Consider the following 19855-nt stretch of genomic DNA (forward strand, 5'->3'; position numbering starts at 1 on the left):
GCTCAGCGGGGCCCCTGGTTCCCCGATCACGAGGAACGGAGCACTCTAAAACGGCATTTGGAACATAATTGATGGGCATGTATCACCTGGGCCAATTCATACTCTTTGCATGAAGTATAATCAGAATCAGAGACATCCGTCTCCAAAAACTCAGAATCCTCCATAACTGGTATATTGATACAAAAAATGGACCAATAAGAAAAAATGTAACCGGCACCTTACACCCCCAATGGCTGGGGCACTCACCACCTCCTATGAACCAGACACCAGTGAACAACAATTTCTCCATCGCCACATGGTCAGGAATGCTGAAATGGAGAGCCAGATCGTGACCACGCCCGGTCACAAGGTGTACCGTGTAGTCCATAAAAAAGTGTGCTTGACCGTAAAGGCTGCGTCACTTTCAAAAGGCTGTTGTGTTCCGAAAAGCCATGAGCCTAAGTATCACTACACATTAGCATACAGAATCATATAACAAACATGATTAAAAACCTCCCCTGTTCAATAACCCCCCCTCAGGAGATATTAACCTTTGATTCTAAGATACAAAAAGGAGCCTCACCGAGACCCTGTGTTTAAGTTGTTCCCGCGAGGTTGCAGCCTCTCAGATAAACATTTGTAATTACAATACATTCATGATGAAAGTAAAATTAAACAATCTTACCGGAATCTACGCCATGGAACAGGAACACGGCCATTCAAGTGTGACAGATAGTAGCGTCGCTTCTGCCATGGACTTGTGAGAAGAAAACAGGCAGCGAAACTCGTCAACCCTGATTGCTGATGGAGTTGTTAATCTGCATCTCCGGACTCTAACTTTCATCCATGCTCTCACTGAGAGGCTGACAGGACTACTTAAAACTCCAGTCCCATTCTGAAGAGTACTACCCTCCATAAGAGACTATCAAAAAACTTCTGACACTTCTCTGCAAACCTCCTGGGACGAAAGGCAAAGAATGAATGGGGGATGGGGGAAGTGAAAGAGGTATTTAAACCCTTGGCTGTGGTGTATTTGCTTCCTCCTGGTGGCCAGGTTATGAATTCCCAAAAGTAATGAATGCAGCTGTGGACTCTTTCCATTTATGAAGAAAAGCCAATAGTATGCTACAGCTATATAGCCCCAGTATACCATTAGAGCAAACAATAAAAATGATGTTAAATAAAGACTGTTTAAAAACTTTTTTTTTTACTCAGATATCAGCATCTTTTAAAGTGAAGGTAAAGTTTTTTTAACCAGCAATCGTTTTTATGTTCCTGTTAATACCCCAAATGCAGTCGCTAGGTTATTTTTTAATAAAAAATGATCTATGTTGTTCTATTTATAATTTTATTTTTCCTACCGTTCCTTGAATAATCTCCTCCCACGCTCCATTTCCTGGTTTATGACACTCTGTTTCGCATACTCGTGCACATTGAGCACGGATTAACAGTGATCTTTGCGCAGGCGTTGATCCGGTCTGTTTAGCTCTACTGCGCATGCGAAAAAACTTGGCAACATAGTATTGAATGAGTTGCGCGATTCATTCAATACTATATCTGACAACAAAGATAATTTTGCAATCGCGCATGCGCGAAACGAGGACGCGCTCGCTTGCAAATTGAGGAGGAGAAATTGTCACGCATGCGCATGTAAACCGCAATGTTTATGACGAAATTTGACGGCCGCCTAACGGCCAGAAAATCAATTGGATCTCTCAAGCACATGATAGTAATTTAGAAAAAAAATAAAAATTACGGGTTGTTTTTCGGAAAGCCGATTAGATGAGAAAAAGATTAGATATCACAGGTAATTTATGTTTTATAAAAAAATGATGAATGAAAGTTACATTTATTTGCCATCATATCTCTAATTATTTATAATAAGGCGTTTGACTTTACCTTCACTTTAAGGTGCTAATCTGATCAATTGATTGGTCTAAATAGTCCATGCAGCTGTTATTTGTCAGACAAGCAAATGATCCGTCTAAGATTGTTCCTTAATTCTCTCCTATATTACATTTATATTAAATGCAAAACTAAGGTCACAAATGGCTCATGAATATTTATTTTTACAAAAACATTATACAAATAGTTGATATAGGATCAATCTGTATCTTTTGAGTCTGCATTGCCGATGGTCACCTGTAACTAAAGCAAAGTAGTTTGCTGCCTAAAGGTGCCTTCTATCAAATATGAGCTTTCCTTGTTTGGTCAAGTGATAAAACTTTGCAGTAAACTTCCTAATGTTACATTATGTGTTCTGTACACGTAGATGCTCTGCACCGTGAATTAGAAATTTTACTTGAGTATGGAGTGCAGTTCTGAGGACCATTCTCTTAAAAAAGACATAACAGGCTTAGAAAAAGTTCAGAGAAGGGCCAAAAAAACAATAAGGGGAATGGAGAATTAAAGCTATGAGGAGAGGTTAGCCAAACTCTGTTTTCTTATAAAATAGGCGCTTGAGAGGAAACATGATTACTTTATAGAAATATATTCAAGGCCCATATATAGAGATGGTGGAGGCTCTTTTTATTCCAAGAAAATTGTTTGTGACAGGAGGACACAATTTAAGGCTGAAGGAAAGGAGATTTAATCTCCTGCAACGGAAACATTTTTTCACTGTAAAAGCAATAACATTGTGTAACTCATTACCTAAGGAGGTAGTAAATGCCAATGCCTTAGATACATTTCAACAAAATATATTTAGAGACATTTCTGGCTAGAAACAGAATTCAGGGATATGATTGCCGGTGTTAAATGGGTCACCTTTTTAATGGATTAATTAAAATCAACTGGAGTTTTTATTGTAGATAAATTAAGATTTGTATATGTTGAACACCAATGGACTTCTGTCTATTTTCAACCTCATCTACTATGTAGATATAGACTGTTACGGTCTGGCAGCAGTCCGTGAACATATTGGTGACATCACTGGGCACAACTTACTGACTTTGAACTTTTTTATTCCAAGTGTGCCCTTGATAAAGTCCAGCCGGGATCCGGACGAAACGTGTAGGGATATCGCAGCTAAGACCTCACAGCTGATGTCATTGACAGCTGGTTAGCCTGAGAGGTTTCTGCTTGCCGGGGGACGCTCCGGATTTCCAATCTGCGCTGACGTCAGGCGCTGCTCTTCAGTGAGACGGCTAATAAGAACCTGGATGTTGTGTGTAGAGTGGGACTGAGATTACTGCTGCCTCTGATTTTCTCCTGTTGGGGATAGGTGACTGCAACACATACTATCAGAATATAAAAGCAAATCTAGCTTTTATGCTATCTTCCTTATTTAAGGACATATAACAAATGGAAGAGGAATAACGATGCAGAGCACCATATGTTTGAGATCGCTTCCAAAATAGTTTTGCTGCTTGCCAGATTTTGAAATTGATGTGTTTTAATATCTACGGGAAGCTAAGCAACTGATTTTCTGGAAATTAGTGGCCAAAATTTGATGAAAACCACATTAACTAAAAATATTTCTAATTACACTTGCTTTGTTAAATGAGGCTTAATTGAGAACATTCAAGAAACAATAAATTCCCATATTCTTTCATCCTTTAAAAGAAAAAATGTAAAACATTACAAAAATGTATTACTGCATATAAAATAAGGGGGATTAATCCTTCACTTGTCATGAGACAACAAAAGCGCATATCCTTACAAGCACTGTGCCACCCTTTTCCAGCTATACCATGGTGGCTTGGCTGTTCCACTCTAAACAAAGTGAAACTGTTCTATGAATCTCAGAGATGGTGGAGCTGGGATCTGCTTGCTTTGCACTATGTATAAAAGCAAGGTAACGTTAGCATGCATTAGACAGCCATAATATACTTTTTCAAGAAGAAATACTTCTTTAGTCTTGTTTTTAACACCAGGGATGGCACCACACAAACACTCTGGGTGCAGATCTCAGGGTTTACCTGGGCTCTGATTGGTAGGTATACTCCATGCTCAGTGAACAGAGCATTCCTACCAATCAGCATCCAAGTTCAGCCCCAAGCACGTTCTCAGCAAAGTGCACAGATAGTAAACTGTGGCTGCATAAGCCCAGCATACTATTAACCTTTTATGTCCCTTTAATATGCTTTAATTATCTTTAACTTCTGCTTATGCATTGTTTAAAAGAACCAGAATGTCAAAATTAAACTTTCATAATTCAGATTCTAGGGCATGCAATTTGAAACAACTTTCTAATTTACTTCTATTATCTAATTTGCTTCATTCTCTTGGTATTCTTTGTTGAAGAGAATTTACAGGTAGGCTAAGGAGTTGCTATGCGCTACTAGGAGCTAGACCATTGGTGTCTACACATAAATGTCTCCTATCATTGGCTCACTTGATGTGTTCAGCTAACTCCTAAGAAAATTAATTAAATTTGATAATAGATGTAAATTAGAAAGAAAAAAAATTAGGTTTCATGTGCCTTTTAAGGGACAGTCTAATTCAAATGAAACTTTCATGATTCAGATAGGGCATACAATTTTAAACACATTTCCAATTTACTTTTATCATTAAATTTGCTTTGTTCTCTTGGTATTCTTTGCTGAAAACTAAACCTAGGGAGGCTCATATGCTAATTTCTAAGCCCTTAAAGGCAGCCTCTTATCTCAGTGCATTTTCACAGTTTTTCACAGCTAGACAGCGCTAGTTAATGTGTGCCATATAGATAACATTGTGCTCACTCCCGTAGGGTTATTTATGAGTTAGCACTGTATAGCTAAAGTGCAAGTATGACAAAAGAACTGAGATAAGGGGACAATCTGCAGAGGCTTATATACAAGGAAATCACAGAGGTATAAAGTATATTAATATAACAGTGCTGGTTATGCAAAACTGGGGAATGGGTAATAATGGGATTATGAATTTTTTTTAAACAATAAAAATTCTGGAGTAGACTGTCCCTTTAAGCTTTTGAAACACAGTTTGAAACAAGGTTCAGAAGTACAGCATCATTGAACCCACTCATAGGCAGCTGGATTTTTCACTGGCCTTTTTAACTAATCGTACATTAACCTATGAGTGGTCATCAGCAGCTTTTACAATGTAATTGCCAGAATTGGAGCAAAGCAATTGTCCATGATTTGGTTCTTTGGCATTGTAATTCTGACTTTTGATGTCAAAATCTTCAATGAAGAATACAACTTATGAAAAAAAGAGAATTGCTTATAAAGAAGATAAACGTCCACTATTATGGACCCAATTTGCATGTCCCTTCCAAGATCTTCAGACATGCCTAGATAACTAAATTTGCTTCATAGTTACCTGTTTTACTTTAACCTTTAACCTTTGTCACATACCATACTTAAAAGGGACACTCAAGTGAAAATTAAACTTTCATGATTCAGATAGAGCAGGCGATTTTAAACAACTTTCCAATTTACTTCCATTAACAAAATGTGCACAGTCTTTTTAGATTTGCGCTTTATGAGTCACCAGCTCCCACTGAGCATGTGCAATAATTCACAGTATATGCATATACACATTTTTGATTGGCTGATGCCTGTCACATTATACAGGAAGAGTGGAAATAGAAATAACTTAAATTTGTCAGAAACCAATCTACTACTTATTTGAAGTTCAGACTAAGTGCTATTACATTGCATTTTGATTGTGCATTTGTTGATTGTGCAAATCTACTGTATTACTGGTCCTTTAACTCTGTGACAGATCAAACATTTAAGAATATAAGATTACTGATTTAGTTAACATAAATAAATAAATGAGAACTGCAAAATTACCTTTAAATTCTATATGGACATAAACAGCTTTTTCAAAGCATTAAAATATCACTGGCCTTGAAGGACACCAACTAGCAAAGTTAATGACTTCTATAATTTATGCAAACGTTTTTTACCTTATGATGATATGAAGCAAATTAATTCTGTAGATAAAGAGTGAGCAGCCAGTCATGGGCTGTAATTGGTTGCTATGAATCAAATAATGTTTATAGATGGACACATCTCAATTCACAGCACAAACAAGGGAATAGAAAGAGTAGACATAGGAGATCTAATAAGAACAAACAAGTGTCATTTAGCGATACAAAGTATAATTGTGATACTTCTGATAGTGATTCTGCCAATACTCAAGCAAATTAATGTGTATGCCTGTGACAAATTTGCCTAAACCTTCCACCAGTAGACACACAAAAAACGATTTACCCCCACTACGTCCAATATTAAGGAATGCAGTAAGTAGGGGGGAGATTCAGGAATAGAAAAAGGCAATATAAAACAGACACAGGGGCCCAGAACCAGACAAAAACAGAAGAAATACACACAAAAAAAATTGATGTATCTATCTAATCATACCCTCAGTGATGTGGAACAAAAAGTACTATCAAAGGGATTAGGTTTCGCCCCTACCAGTCATTTTAACCTGTTCCAGACCATATTAGATGTAAACAAGTTCATACGGTTACTAACTTTAAAAAAACATTATTTCAATGAAGATAATGGTCTAGAACAGACTGAAACAGAGGTTGACAATACATCTCAGAATATTTCCGTGCAAAATCAAGGTTCTCTGAGCTTTAGATTTATGTGTTATAAAGGATTTGGAGGACTTAAACTGTACATCAGATCCTTACTTTAGACATGGACCTGTAGAAAGGGATATACCCTATCCACCTTCAAAAATAAAAGTACTTTTTATCCGGTGCAAATTAGATGTAATACCCTAGATGTCTTCCAACAGACTGTAGAGATACAGCTTACTAAAATGCATGAGCAATTGAAAAACAGTACTACCACATTTAGGGACAATTTAACACAAAAAGAAAAATTAGCTCTTAAGAAGCTACAGAATAACAAAAATATTGTTATACAGGATTCAGATAAGGGAGGCAACACAGTGGTCTTAAATAGACAGGATTACATAAAAGAGGCCCTATGCCAACTTTCGGATACAGACACGTATTTGGTATTAAAGTCTAACCCTACAAGAGAGTTTAGTCTTATATTGGAGGAAATAGTGGAATATGGCTTTAACAACAAGGTAATAGGTCAAAAATTGGTTGATTATTTAATCTCTATATCACCAATTGCCTAACACATCCCCCTGGGCGCCCTATAGTGGCGGGTATAGGTTCCCTTAATGAATCCCTTAGTGAATTGGTGGACACTTTCTCCAACCTTTTTTAATTTCCTTACCCAGCTACATACAGGACACTAATTCCCTTATAAATAAATTGGAGACTGTTAAATGGGCAGACACTTACAAACTTGTATCACTCGATGTGACGTCCCTGTACACTGTCATACCTCATTTTAAAGGATTAAAAGCAATCAAACTTTTTGCAATTCTGTTCAAATTAGAGCGAAGAAACTATTGCTTTTTTGGTACAAGATATTGAGTACTTGTTAACACATCATTTTTTCTTATTTGAGGGGAAGTTCTATCTCCAAAGATGTGGAACGGCCATGGGCGCGAAATTTGCGCTTTCTTACGCCAACCTATATTTGGGTTGGTGGGAGTACTTCCACATCTTCGGAGATACTAACCCCTTCATAGAAAGAATAGTGTACTACGTTCTTACATCGATGACTTGCTTATAATTTGAGATTGTAACAAGGACTCTATTGAGTCTTTTTGTAACTATGCAAATCATAACAATTTAAATTTGAAGTTTACTCTTGAGTATAGTAGTGAGTCACTCAATTTCTTGGATATTTCCCTTAAACCTAATCTTACTAATGATAACATAGTGGTGGAGTTATACCGTAAGCCCACAGCAGGAAACACTATACTAAACTCCCATTCTTGCCACCCTACTCATTTGCTGAAATCCATCCCAAAAAGTCAATTGATTAGGGTCAAATGTAATTGTTCAGACTTAGAAACATATGAGACTACAGCTCAAGAAACTATACAAAGGTTGGAGACTAGGGTTTACAACAAGAAATAGCTTAAAACAACTAAATTGGGGGGGGGGGCGGAGCTAGCCATCAAGGGAGCAAGACGTGTTCCGATGAAGCTCCTGGCCTTATACACTTTACCACAGCTATTATTCCTACAAATTAGCGCCAAATGCTTCAAGAATTAAACTTTAGAAGGAATAGCAGTAACCACTGAGCTGAGGGACAGATGCACAAAAATCTTAAAAAAGATCTTGCTCTCTTACCTGGGGACAACCACGCGGCATTACACATCACTGACTAGAGAGTCAAACGCCAATGTAGCTCATATGTAGCAGTAACCTGATCAATGAGCATCTATACTAGTAGACACAGCAACAAAGCTTGGCATATCTAATTACTAGGAGGAGCACTCAAGAGGTCTACTAAACCATAATAGAGCTGACCCCTATCCAAAATGGCGACGATATTACTGTTTCTGCAACAACTGGAGACAAAGCTGGATTACCACTTCCTCATGCTACATGAAGAACTTATTTCTGAGCAGAATTCTACAGGAGAGGAATTTGGACTCAGCTCATATACTAGCCGCCTCCTCCTCCTCTCCACTGCAAAGACCTGGAGCTGAACACGGCTTTAATCGCTCATCCACGGACGCTCATCAACTTACCTCATTAAGAGACATCCTGTCTTTACAGGGCACAGTCACCCTAGCAAAGATACCGGACTCCTACTCCAGCATTGATGAGTGCCCCGCTGAGATGGAAGAAACAGCCAACCTTGCAGATCACGGTGTTTGTGGAGGTGTTTCCGATATTTTCCCAGCTGCTGGGACTAAGGCTCCAGAGACTAAACTGAGCTCCCCGTTGAATATTACCCCAGAAGACGTCTGTCACATACAGAGAGTGGGCTCTTAAAATAGCAGATACTGGAGATCTATGGAGGTACCCCTCTACAACGGAATACAGTTAGTCTATCCTTCTCTACAAGTCGCTAAGTGTAAATCGCCCATGATAAGTCCCTCTCGAGCCCAGAACCTGCTACCCATTGTTCCCTACTTTGGCCTCCCTGTTATTGGAGTTGGATAGAGAACTCAACCATCCTTACATACATCATTTGCGGCATATGTTTCCGATTTTATGACTCCTAGCTTAAAAGTTTGTTGTTGTTTAGATAATGTGTTAGTGTTATGTTTTGCCTAATTGTATTGAGTGATTAACTAATTCTCACCGCACACACTGGAGCTGCAAAATGGGTAGATTGAACCACATTTTACTGCTTTTCAGTCAAGCTCTCATTCTAGCCAACTCATCCCAGGAATGGTTGATCCTTCTACTGTTTAGATATGCTATACTTTACTTCCAACAAGAGCCTACTCGAAATGCTGCGCACATATATCCTTCTCCAGCTATTATTAAATGTCATAATCTCTAGCTTAGACCACAGTATACACACATTGTCCCACATACCCCACATTTTCCCTCAAGTATCAGTCCCTGCAAACAGTGTATAGGCTCTTGCGGCCTTCAATCAGAGCCTGGTTATCAGCGACATAAACTAGACTCCTATCCACAGGATTCCATAACGACAGGTGACACATCATTTAGTGTATCCCCTCTTAATCACTTTCATTGACTCAGAACATACTTCCTCCTCACATTATAATCGGCAATAGACACAAACATATTCCCGCAATTTATCATATTAGATCTCCTCGCCCTGAATAGTTCTGCTGACACCTATGCCCATATACCACACAATAGATAATATGTATCACTAACGGACAACATATGACCTACCCTACTACCCCCCACAGCTCCTTTCTTGTCTCAGCAATGTAGGCCCCTGAACTATATACACATTGCCCTCCAGACATCCATGTCTTAGAAAGTTTAGTAGATATTGCCCATACTACATCTCATCACAGCATATAACTGTATTTCACATGATATGACGGTGCTGTAAGGCCTTTTCTCATAGCTTATACTGTTCACAGACCACATGATGATAGGATCCAGGTTTCTTATGTTTATATCTATAATTTATATTATCACTGTCGCACTTTTTCATAATGCATATAGTAGACACTCCCCTTGTCTCATACCTAGGTTAAATGTCTATAGGGCTCAGAGCTTCTCTGAGTCTATCACATCAATTATGGGTTGGTTTTTTTACCCGCTCATCAGAACCTTACTCATACTGTATGTTACGTGTGATATGAAATACATATCTCTACATGATGGCTAGAATATCAGTAAGTAATTTTAAGCTGAACCCTTAACTATCATGGATCAATACTACCTAAAATACAGTCTCATAGAGGCTATTCCCTGAGTAACATCCCCCCCCCCCCCTTCTCATGCCAGGTCTTCTGTGACAAGGTATACACTAGCACTAAAGTTCCATACCTCCTCAGGCCACAACCTCCTATTTATTCTCTTAATTTCTAGCTGAAGAAAGCCTTTTACATTCAACATACCATTATATATATTGTCGTCTTAGCTCATATACTAGATATCACTACGACCTACTCCCCCCCCGACTCCACCCTTCCCCCCTCACTCAAAGCGGCTTTTGCCCGCTGACTCACCCTATTCCCCATCCAAACCATATTACTACTCATCTAATCCTGCAGGTGCGTTCAGTATTCGATCCATCCTCTGCCTCCCACCCTCTAAAGGTGTTTGATTAAATTAATTCACTGACTCCCCTACTTATCACCGCTATTGTTACTAGGCTCTTCTAACCTAGGCACCTACTTTATATCACGATCCCCAATGTGAAGTAGAATATGGTTTACAGAAAAAGAGGTTACGAATAGTTATACCTGGTTTACATATCTTTGATTCACCTATAGTTTATTTTTGTTGGATGACATGGACTGCTATTTGATAGAGTGGCATATAGGAATGCTATTTGATAGAGTGGCATATATTGCTGTTACTCTTCAATGACCAATGTGATAATGTGTCTTTCTTCTGTAAACTGGTATCTCGCTGTTATATTATTCTTTTCTTTAAACCTCAATAAAAAAATATTTTAAAAAACAAACAAACAACTAAATTGGAAATTGATCAGATTCCTATATCGGAATTACTCCAATATAGCAAATACAAAAAGGGTAAAGAACAGGAAAAATATGATCTATCTAAGAAACCATTGTTTATCACAACATATAGTTCTGAATTTAATCAAATATGTAATGTGATAAAACGACATCTGTCCATTTTGGATAATGACCCAGTACTGACAAAAATGATCAAACATGGTTGTAACTTTGTTTCTAGAAAAAGTAAAACCCTTAGAAACATCCTTTCCCCATCCATGTTACCCACGGTGTGCAACACGAATTGGTTAACCAAAAGAAAAGGTTGTTTCAAATGTGGGGTGAATAGACGCAAAACATGCTCTTACATTATAGCTGGTCCTAATTTCAAATCTAGTGTCACAGAGAAAATATACTTATTGACTTTTTTGGGGTACAACAAGCAATACACAGGGAAAACTAAGAGACCCCTAAAGGACAGGTTTCTAGAACAAGTTAGGGCAATAGATGATCCGGATTCCACCACTCCCATTGCCAAACACTTTCACCAATTGCATGACTCGGATAGCAGCTTACTAAGGGTGCAAGGTATAGACTTTATTCCACACAAACCCAGAGGGGGGGATAGGGTCACAAAACTTAATGAAAGGGAAGTATTTTGGATTTTTCATGCCAAATCACGAATACCTTTTGGCCTGAATTCTCAAATGGATGTGAATTTATTCATTCAATAATTTTTATTTATATGTAACTCACAAAACAACACTTAGTTTGAATGTGTGTTTTAAGTAACTGATTATTCTTTTGTGTTATGCAATGATATGTATAGCTTTAAATGATTGATATGCAGCTTTGCAAATGTATTTTCTCTAGAAAGAGGTGTGCTGTTCTAAATTAGGTACTGTGAGGGTTAAACATTGCAATGTATGTAGACAATCACACAATTAATTAATTAAAGCTGAGTGTATATATACAGCAGGTCCTTATCCCCATTCCCTATCAGTAATCAAGTGCCCGGCATGAAACACATCTGATGTGGGGGGTTAGGCTCTCTCACTGTACCTTTCTGATGTGTGTTTTATGGTTCCTTGGCTAAGCCCTTTTTGTTCTTAAAATACTAAATAAATTTTGGATTACATTTTACTCATAACCTTTCCTGTTGTTCGTGTGCCGAGGACTGTGTATTCCTATGTAATTGGTTGCAACTGGCACACCCTTTCCATGACTGGCATTTGCCACACCATTGTATAAACTTATCAGCAGTATCCTAACCAACTCAACAACTCACATTTACTAACAAATAGCTGAGAGAATCAGATGCAAGTAAATTGATTATTATTAAAATATAGTATTCTGGGGGGGGGGGGGGTGGAGCCTGATCTCAAAGTGGCAAGACGCGTCTTTGTGACGTGACGCTCCTAGAGTCTGGAAAATACTTAACTATCTAAACATAAGAAATACCCATTTTTTCAGCTTTTCTGATTAATTTTTTAACTAAGAACCGGCAGAAGCTAGGAGTGGATAATTCGACTGTGTTCCTGCCTATGCTCTTTGAGACAGCTATGTGATCAGCTTCTTCACAGGCCTGGTAGCCATCTTATACCTTGCTGCGTTTCATGAAAGACGCTGACGAGGCTTACAGGTCCTAGATTCCACATCTAATCATGGCTGCATTTTTACTCTCAGACAAGCTGCAGCTACATGTTGTGTTTTACCAGAAGGTGAGAAGTATGCCAGTTTGGTCCATCTATAGCTGCTACCCACCCCAGAAGGACAAATATATGTCCCTAACTGAGCCTCAGAGATCTGGAGTGGGTTAGGGTGTTCACATGCAGCAAGTCCCTGTTGATATGTAACTGTCACCATTCCCTAAGATTTGTTGTACTTTGTTCTTATTATGGGACTTTGACATGAGTTCATTAGCACTAGTAAATAACTTTTAGTTTTTTTTTATTACGATTTATTGTTCAATCTTTGTAAATGTTATTTGTTAGCCTGTATTCTGTATGTTAAGTACACAGTTACATGCCCAGTATATCCTGCAGATGTAATAAGATATACTTATTATATATATTATTATATATATTATTTACTGCTGCAGCTTAGTACATAGTAGATTAGAGCTCCTCTTTAACATACAGACCTGTGCTTCTATTTAGTTCTTGATAAGATTACAATCTCAATGATTATACAGGTCAATCTAAAAGATGACCTACTAAACTTTTACAGTTTGAAAAGGTTGGGAGTTAAGGGCCCTAGCTACTAAATCCTATTACACTACATGCTTCGTTAGGCGACATATGGGTGATCACTAAGAATGAATCTGAATAGAGTGTTACAAAGGTCTGTAAACCTTCAACACCTGATATGTTTATGACACCCAACTTAGTCTATTGTGATATTTACTTTTCTCATCTTTTACATACCCAGAGGAACCTCATATTCATGTATATAATCCTGTTCATATGTAAATTAGTGCATAGGCTTAAGTGTTAATGACAGAATGTGTAAAACCATGGCAGGATTTACGTTCAGTGCCTACCTATCTATATTCACTCTCATTAAAGTTTTGAGGTCTTAGAATATCTATAACTAGAGTGTTGGTGGACCCTTAGCATACACTTATAAGATGTCACACAGTTGCAGGGCTTCTCCACTAGTGGGGAGTGGAGGGGTACATATATATAGATGAAGGGGAACATTTATGACCTCACCTACACTAAAGAAGGTTTAAGATCCCAGAAATATTCCTCCATGAATATATAGAGTGGCCTTAACTAAGAATTTAACATATACTCCATGTTAATTAGAAGTTCATTCCTATAATCAAAGGCCCAAAAGTGGCCATTTCAGAATCTAATATTCCTCTATTATTCACCATAAGTGTCTTTGATCCCAAGAGTGGATTTTATAATATACTCAAAACACAAAAAAACATAATTTATGCTTACCTGATAAATTCCTTTCTTCTGTAGTGTGATCAGTCCACGGGTCATCATTACTTCTGGGATATTACTCCTCCCCAACAGGAAGTGCAAGAGGATTCACCCAGCAGAGCTGCATATAGCTCCTCCCCTCTACGTCACTCCCAGTCATTCGACCAAGGACCAACGAGAAAGGAAAAGCCAAGGGTGAAGTGGTGACTGGAGTATAAATTAAAAAACATTTACCTGCCTTAAAAACAGGGCGGGCCGTGGACTGATCACACTACAGAAGAAAGGAATTTATCAGGTAAGCATAAATTATGTTTTCTTCTGTTAAGTGTGATCAGTCCACGGGTCATCATTACTTCTGGGATACCAATACCAAAGCAAAAGTACACGGATGACGGGAGGGATAGGCAGGCTCTTTATACAGAAGGAACCACTGCCTGAAGAACCTTTCTCCCAAAAATAGCCTCCGATGAAGCAAAAGTGTCAAATTTGGAAAATTTGGAAAAAGTATGAAGCGAAGACCAAGTTGCAGCCTTGCAAATCTGCTCAACAGAGGCCTCATTCTTGAAGGCCCAAGTGGAAGCCACAGCTCTAGTAGAATGAGCTGTAATTCTTTCAGGAGGCTGCTGTCCAGCAGTCTCATAAGCTAAACGAATTGCCTGTAAGTAAAATTTTAGAGCACGGACTACATCCAGGTTGTGCAGTAGACGTTCCTTCTTCGAAGAAGGATTTGGGCACAAAGAAGGAACAACAATCTCTTGATTGATATTCCTGTTAGTAACTACCTTAGGTAAGAACCCAGGTTTAGTACGCAGAACTACCTTATCCGAATGAAAAATCAAATAAGGAGAATCACAATGTAAGGCTGATAATTCAGAGACTCTTCGAGCCGAGGAAATAGCCATTAAAAATAGAACTTTCCAAGATAACAACTTTATATCAATGGAATGAAGGGGTTCAAACGGAACGCCCTGTAAAACATTAAGAACCAGGTTTAAACTCCATGGTGGAGCAACAGTTTTAAACACAGGCTTAATCCTGGCCAAAGCCTGACAAAAAGCCTGGACGTCAGGAACTTCTGACAGACGTTTGTGTAACAGAATGGACAGAGCTGAGATCTGTCCCTTTAATGAACTAGCAGATAAACCCTTTTCTAAACCTTCTTGTAGAAAAGACAATATCCTAGGAATCCTAACCTTACTCCAAGAGTAACCTTTGGATTCACACCAATATAGGTATTTACACCATATCTTATGGTAAATCTTTCTGGTAACAGGTTTCCTAGCCTGTATTAAGGTATCAATAACTGACTCAGAAAACCCACGTCTTGATAAAATCAAGCGTTCAATTTCCAAGCAGTCAGCTTCAGAGAAGTTAGATTTTGATGTTTGAAGGGACCCTGTATCAGAAGGTCCTGTTTCAGAGGTAGAGACCAAGGTGGACAGGATGACATGTCCACCAGGTCTGCATACCAAGTCCTGCGTGGCCACACAGGTGCTATTAGAATCACTGATGCCCTCTCTTGTTTGATTCTGGCAATCAATCGAGGAAGCATCGGGAAGGGTGGAAACACGTAAGCCATCCTGAAGTCCCAAGGTGCTGTCAGGGCATCTATCAGGACTGCTCCTGGATCCCTGGATCTGGACCCGTAACGAGGAAGCTTGGCGTTCTGTCGAGACGCCATGAGATCTATCTCTGGTTTGCCCCAACGTCGAAGTATTTGGGCAAAGACATCCGGATGGAGTTCCCACTCCCCCGGATGAAAAGTCTGACGACTTAAGAAATCCGCCTCCCAGTTCTCCACTCCCGGGATGTGGATTGCTGACAGGTGGCAAGAGTGAGACTCTGCCCAGCGAATTATCTTTGATACTTCCATCATAGCTAGGGAGCTTCTTGTCCCTCCCTGATGGTTGATGTAAGCTACAGTCGTGATGTTGTCCGACTGAAACCTGATGAACCCCCGAGTTGTCAACTGGGGCCAAGCCAGGAGGGCATTGAGAACTGCTCTCAATTCCAGAATGTTTATTGGCAGGAGACTCTCCTCCTGACTCCATTGTCCCTGAGCCTTCAGAGAATTCCAGACGGCACCCCAACCTAGAAGGCTGGCGTCTGTTGTTACAATTGTCCAGTCTGGTCTGCTGAATGGCATCCCCCTGGACAGATGTGGCCGAGAAAGCCACCATAGAAGAGAATTTCTGGTCTCTTGATCCAGATTCAGAGAAGGGGATAAGTCTGAGTAATCCCCATTCCACTGACTTAGCATGCACAGTTGCAGTGGTCTGAGGTGTAAGCGTGCAAAGGGTACTATGTCCATTGCCGCTACCATTAAGCCGATTACCTCCATGCATTGAGCCACTGACGGGTGTTGAATGGAATGAAGGGTGCGGCAAGCACTTTGAAGTCTTGTTAGCCTGTCCTCTATCAGGTAAATCTTCATTTCTACAGAATCTATAAGAGTCCCCAGGAAGGGAACTCTTGTGAGTGGAACGAGTGAACTTTTCTTTTCGTTCACCTTCCATCCATGTGACCTTAGAAATGCCAGTACTAACTCTGTATGAGACTTGGCAGTTTGAAAGCTTGAAGCTTGTATCAGAATGTCGTCTAGGTATGGAGCTACCGAGATTCCCCGCGGTCTTAGTACCGCCAGAAGAGCACCCAGAACCTTTGTGAAGATTCTTGGAGCTGTAGCCAATCCGAATGGAAGAGCCACAAACTGGTAATGCCTGTCTAGGAAGGCAAACCTTAGGTACCGGTAATGATCTTTGTGAATCGGTATGTGAAGGTAAGCATCTTTTAAATCTACAGTGGTCATGTACTGACCCTCTTGGATCATAGGTAAAATTGTCCGAATAGTCTCCATCTTGAACGATGGAACTCTTAGGAATTTGTTTAGGATCTTTAAGTCCAGGATTGGTCTGAAAGTTCCCTCTTTTTTGGGAACCACAAACAGATTTGAGTAAAACCCCTGTCCCTGTTCCGATCGTGGAACTGGATGGATTACTCCCATTAACAAGAGCTCTTGTACGCAGCGTAGAAACGCCTCTTTCTTTGTCTGGATTGTTGACAACCTTGACAGATGAAATCTCTCTCTTGGAGGAGAGTATTTGAAGTCCAGAAGGTATCCCTGAGATATTATCTCTAGCGCCCAGGGATCCTGGACATCTCTTGCCCAAGCCTGGGCGAAGAGAGAAAGTCTGCCCCCCACTAGATCCGATCCCGGATCGGGGGCCCTCAATTCATGCTGTTTTAGGGGCAGCAGCAGGTTTCCTGGTCTGCTTGCCCTTGTTCCAGGACTGGTTAGGTTTCCAGCCTTGTCTGTAGCGAGCAACAGCTCCTTCCTGTTTTGGTGCAGAGGAAGTTGATGCTGCTCCTGCTTTGAAATTACGAAAGGAACGAAAATTAGACTGTCTAGCCTTAGCTTTGGCTTTGTCCTGAGGCAGGGCATGGCCTTTACCTCCTGTAATGTCAGCGATAATCTCTTTCAACCCGGGCCCGAATAAGGTCTGCCCTTTGAAAGGTATATTAAGCAATTTAGACTTAGAAGTAACATCAGCTGACCAGGATTTTAGCCACAGCGCCCTGCGTGCCTGAATGGCGAATCCTGAATTCTTCGCCGTAAGTTTAGTAAGATGTACTACGGCCTCCGAAATGAATGAATTAGCTAGTTTAAGGACTCTAAGCCTGTCCGTAATGTCGTCCAGAGTAGCTGAACTAATGTTCTCTTCCAGAGACTCAATCCAGAATGCCGCTGCAGCCGTGATCGGCGCAATGCATGCAAGGGGTTGCAATATAAAACCTTGTTGAACAAACATTTTCTTAAGGTAACCCTCTAATTTTTTATCCATTGGATCTGAAAAAGCACAGCTATCCTCCACCGGGATAGTGGTACGCTTAGCTAAAGTAGAAACTGCTCCCTCCACCTTAGGGACCGTTTGCCATAAGTCCCGTGTGGTGGCGTCTATTGGAAACATTTTTCTAAATATCGGAGGGGGTGAGAACGGCACACCGGGTCTATCCCACTCCTTAGTAACAATTTCAGTAAGTCTCTTAGGTATAGGAAAAACCTCAGTACTCGCCGGTACCGCAAAATATTTATCCAACCTACACATTTTCTCTGGTATTGCAACTGTGTTACAATCATTCAGAGCCGCTAACACCTCCCCTAGTAATACACGGAGGTTTTCCAGTTTAAATTTAAAATTTGAGATATCTGAATCCAGTCTGTTTGGATCAGAACCGTCACCCACAGAATGAAGTTCTCCGTCCTCATGTTCTGCCACCTGTGACGCAGTGTCTGACATGGCCCTAATATTATCAGCGCACTCTGTTCTCACCCCAGAGTGATCACGCTTACCTCTTAGTTCTGGTAATTTAGCCAAAACTTCAGTCATAACAGTAGCCATATCCTGTAATGTGATTTGTAATGGCCGCCCAGATGTACTCGGCGCTACAATATCACGCACCTCCCGAGCGGGAGATGCAGGTACTGACACGTGAGGCGAGTTAGTCGGCATAACTCTCCCCTCGTTGTTTGGTGAAATTTGTTCAATTTGTACAGATTGACTTTTATTTAAAGTAGCATCAATACAGTTAGTACATAAATTTCTATTGGGCTCCACTTTGGCATTGCAACAAATGACACAGGTATCTTCCTCTGAATCAGACATGTTTAACACACTAGCAAATAAACTTGCAACTTGGAATACAATTCAATTAGAATAATATTAAAAACGTACTGTGCCTTTAAGAAGCACAGAAGATCTATGACAGTTGAAAATTAATAAATTGAAACAGTTATAGCCTCAATCCTTATAAACAACACAACTTTAGCAAAGGTTTAATCCCATTAGCAAAGATAACAAATTCTGAAAGCAGGAAACAAATTACAGAATAAACGTTTTTTGTCTCAGTCAACTATAATTCTCACAGCTCTGCTGAGAGAAATTACCTCCCTCAAAATAAGTTTTGAAGACCCCTGAGCTCTGTAGAGATGAACCGGATCATGCAGGAAATACAATGAGCTGCTGACTGAAATATCTGATGCGTAGCAAAAGCGCCAAAAAACGGCCCCTCCCCCTCACACACAGCAGTGAGAGAGAACAGAAACTGTCAGAAAAAAGATTAAGCAACTGCCAAGTGGAAAAATAGTGCCCAAAACATTTATTCACTCAGTACCTCAGCAAATGAAAACGATTTTACATTCCAGCAAAAACGTTAAACATAATTTCTAGTTATTAAACAGCTTTATGTACTTCTTACAGTGTAATTCTAGTGAAGTACCATTCCCCAGAATACTGAAGTGTAAAGTATACATACATGACATTATATCGGTATGGCAGGATTTTCTCATCAATTCCATTGTCAGAAAATAAAAGCTGCTACATACCTCTATGCAGATTCATCTGCCCGTTGTCCCCTGATCTGAAGTTTACCTCTCCTCAGATGGCCGAGAAACAGCAATATGATCTTAACTACTCCGGCTAAAATCATAGCAAAAACTCTGGTAGATTCTTCTTCAAACTCTGCCAGAGAGGTAATAACACACTCCGGTGCTATTTTAAAATAACAAACTTTTGATTGAAGATATAAAACTAAGTATAATCACCATAGTCCTCTCACACATCCTATCTAGTCGTTGGGTGCAAGAGAATGACTGGGAGTGACGTAGAGGGGAGGAGCTATATGCAGCTCTGCTGGGTGAATCCTCTTGCACTTCCTGTTGGGGAGGAGTAATATCCCAGAAGTAATGATGACCCGTGGACTGATCACACTTAACAGAAGAAATGAGGTTTCCAATATATATGTACTATTTTACATGCAGAAAATGGCTTTTTCATTTATAGTTGATATGATTATGTTGATATTTCACTGGATATTTTGTTACTATACTGGCAATGGTCTGTAACTACTTTCTTGTAGTTAGTTGAGTTATTGTGTCTATAAGTCACATATACATAGATGTTTCACAGTAAGCCTAGCTGTACTTTCTACCCGAAGACCTGTTACCTTGTCATTTAATATCTAGATATGTATCCAATTCT

At 39.6% G+C, this 19855-nt stretch overlaps 1 protein-coding gene across 1 annotated transcript in view; it reads right to left on the reverse strand.

The window, feature by feature from the left end:
* CCDC146 (coiled-coil domain containing 146) overlaps positions 1-19855 on the reverse strand; it is a 430933-nt gene that overhangs the window by 77267 nt on the left and 333811 nt on the right. The window lies entirely within an intron of this gene.

This window comes from Bombina bombina, chromosome 6 (assembly GCF_027579735.1).
Source record: "Bombina bombina isolate aBomBom1 chromosome 6, aBomBom1.pri, whole genome shotgun sequence".
Lineage (NCBI taxonomy): Eukaryota > Metazoa > Chordata > Amphibia > Anura > Bombinatoridae > Bombina > Bombina bombina.